The sequence below is a fragment of the Arachis ipaensis genome, chromosome B03, assembly GCF_000816755.2.
Source record: "Arachis ipaensis cultivar K30076 chromosome B03, Araip1.1, whole genome shotgun sequence".
NCBI classification, from domain to species: domain Eukaryota; kingdom Viridiplantae; phylum Streptophyta; class Magnoliopsida; order Fabales; family Fabaceae; genus Arachis; species Arachis ipaensis.
Genome location: NC_029787.2, coordinates 39,201,664 through 39,205,440, shown reverse-complemented (window position 1 = coordinate 39,205,440; position 3,777 = coordinate 39,201,664).

The window sequence follows — 3,777 nt, the reverse complement described above, 5'->3', positions numbered from 1 at the left end:
ACCAAACCTTTTAATTGTTTTCTTTACGCCTTTAATTATTGCTTTATGCGTTTTCAACTATCAACAACCTCTTTCTGTTTGCCTAACTAATCCAATTAGATAACTATTGTTGCTCAGTCCGACAATCCTCATGGAATTGACCTTCACTCACCTAAGATATTACTTGGATGACCCGGTGCACTTGCCGGTTAAGTTGTGGGAATTCTAAATTCTGCACCAATGTTCACACTTTCCTTTGAGAAAATTTGTCACAAACTTAGAGTGGTCCCTAACACCACACTGAGTTTGAGGAGGATGTTGACAGCAGCAACGTAATAACCGAAATAGAATGCAACAAATCAACAGTAGTGTAACAAACAAAACAGAATGCAGCAAATAGTTTGTATCAAGAAAATACCATATCACTCTACCATTGCCTAAGCCTCTTGACTTGGTCAATATCTGATAGGCTTACGCATTAGTAAGTTAGTGTATATATATATATATATGCCTAAGTCAATAATCAAAGAGACGTGTAGAATATATGAAAACAGATTATGAAATCATAAATAGAAAAGTTTAATTCAATTTACTTTGTTCACAAATAATTCCTCCTTAAATCATTGTTGCATCTGATATCATTGCATCTCAGCAACTATTTTTCACATGACTATTACTAGTGCCACTCCTATGGCTCCTCCTGCCGATTGGCCAGTAACCTTGGCCCCTGATTTAGATCATCTTCTTCATTCTTTAGAAGATGTGTTCTAGCAGTCCCATGGCTTACCCCCACACTAGTCTCAAGATCATCACATCACCCTACTGCTAGATTCAGGACCTGTGAAGGTGCGGTCGTACTACTACCCCCATGGTCAAAAGTTTGAGATTGAACGAATTGTTCAAGAGATACTGATAGATGGGATGATTCGCCCTAGTTCTAGTCCATTTTCTTCACCAATTCTATTGGTCAAAAAGACTGACGGCTCTTGGCGCTTCTGTACTGATTATGATGTTAATGAATTATTGGGAGTTGTTTGGTGCTTCCTTCTTTTCTATGTTGGACCTAAGGGCGGGTATCTCCAGATTCACATGGGTCTTGAGGATTGCTATAAGACGGCTGACAAATGGATTTTTGCCGGTATAGAAATTATCAAATGATCAATCGTAGTATAGTCTAAACCGACGCAAAATCCTTTATCAAACAAATCTACAATCTATATCCGAGAGTACTAGTCTCCCGAGTCGTTCTCCCTTGGAATTGCCAAAGTGTACATCTTATTGATTTAGTAAGCTTTGTTGGAATTCTTTGAAGGTTTTAGCAAGGTAATGAGAAACGAACAATCAATTACGGCTCTTGGCTTTGGCTCCCCGTTGCCCTATCCGCGCGGGCGTGCAAGGTGCGCGCACGCGCCCATGCGGGGATTTCCAAAGCTTAATCCTCATGCTTTCTTCCTTTGTACCCGTCTTCCTTCTCTCTTTCGGTCCATTCCTACTCTATATCCTGAAACCACTTAACACACAAGTCACGGCATCGAATGGCATCAAGAGAAAATTAGAAATGTATCCATTTTAGTGCGAAATAAGCATGTTTTCATTCATGAGGCGAAACTAGGAAAGGAATGCAAAATCTTGTATTTTCATATAGAAAGTGTGTGGAATCATTGATAAATGGTGGTCAAAGCATAGGACTTGCCACTTTCTAAGCATCAAATGCAATATGCGCAACCTTGCATGAGGAATGCTCGCGAGAGCCGGGAATCAAAGGATTGAGCATCGAACCCTCGTCGGAAGTGTTTGCACTCTAATCACTCAGTGTTTGGGGTTTATTCTCTCAATTCCCCCCTACTCATGCTTTCCAAGATTTGTTTTTCATCTAACAATCAACAATTATTCAGTGCATGCATACAATTATCATGAGGTCTTTTCCTAGGTTGTAATGGGGTTAGGGTCAAGGTAGGGTCGTATATGGCTAGTGGACTTAGGATTTGAATCTTTGATTAACTTGAACTTTTTCCACCTAACCTATATAATGACCTATACAATTAAGTGCTAACCTAACTACCCATTCCTCACTTTTCCACATACTCATGCATTTTCTTTTCGTTTCACTATACTTATGCATTGATTCCTCTTGAGCTTCACTTTGGGGCATTTTGTCCCCTTTTCATTATTTTTCCTCTTTCTTTTTTTTATTTCTTTTTCTATATTTTATTATTTTTTTTTCTTTTCTTTTCCATATTGTTTTTCTCAATTTTTTTTTCTTCTATATACAAGAGCGTCAATGCATGAGGTTTTGCATTTGATCAATACATGAGTATGTACCCAATTCCCAATATTTTCAATAATAATACAAAATACCCTCTTATTCACCCAATGTCCCAAGGTTCCCACACTTGAATGATACTCACACACACTAGCCTAAGCTAATCAAAGATCCAAATAAGGACTTTATTGTTTTCCGCTTTAAGGCTTGTAATGTGCTAAATTAAGAACAAAGTGGGAGGGAGTAGATGACCACCTAGGCAAAGATGCTTCCAAAGATCTTGACAAAGCATAACCAACCCCCGTTCTTCTATTTCTAGGGACTTCCACCTCTTCACAAGATCTCTTAATCTCAATCCTTTGTTCAACACTTTTATCTAAACCTTTTCCTTTACTCAAATCATAATAGGGAGAGTGAGAAAAATTTACCTCCTCAACGCTTTCAAATCCCACCGGAGAAGGTTCTTCATGCTTAAAGGATTCTTCACCACTAAGACTTGATGCTTGATCTTCATCACCAAGGGAACTCAATTCTTAGCTCAAAAATCATGTTCCACAATATATATATGATTGAAGCAAGTCCTATGAAAAGTTTTTACTTAAATCAATTGATATGCCCTATAGATAGAAATCTTGAAAAATTCTCATTATCTTGACTAAGCTTATTGTGTATACATATGCAAAAATAGGAAAATGCAAGTAAAAATCCTAAAATCCTAGAATGAAATGCAAAAGTATTGGAGTTAGAAATTTGTCACCCAAGATTGCCGATCGGTCGGACGACCTCCCCACACTTAAAAGTTTGCACCGTCCTCGGTGCACTCAAAGATGAGCAAGGGGGTACAACGACTCTCCGGATTGCTATGTGTTCTTTCTTCCGCCTCCATGGTTGCTTGTGGTGCATTCGTTATGAAAAACAAAAATATAACACTATAAGATGAGAAGATATAAAAGCAAGGAAGCATACATTGTTGGAATGAGGTAAATCACTAGAATGAGGTGAGTGAATTAGTGTGACAATGTTATGCTCTTCATTTATTTCTCCACATGTAGCCATGGGAGTCCCTTGAGTGTTCAAGCATTGGGATGCTAACCGGTTTACCACCTCATCCAAGGCGGCCGTGAATTGTTGCACATCCCTTTTCATTTCCTCTTGTCCTTGAACAAGAACATCAAGGATGTCATCCATTGGAGGTTGGGGTGGATGGAAGGGTTCATTAAATTGGGGGGAAGGTTCATAGTAGGAAGGTGGTTCTTCTTGGTAGAGTTGTGGTGGTTCTATGTTTTCCATTCTTTCCACTTGTTGCACAACACACTCCATGGTTGCTTGAAATTGATCCACTGCTTCCTTGAGATGATCCCTTGATTCTTGTTCCTCTTGGATAATATGATTAGGATCATGTGGCTCTTGGATCAATGGATATGAGTATTCTTCCATGGGAGGTTGTGGTGGAAAGTAGTATTCATCTTGTGGTTGAAAATTTTCATATATTGGAGGTGGTTCATCTTGGCAATAATGTGGAGGAGGTGGCTCTT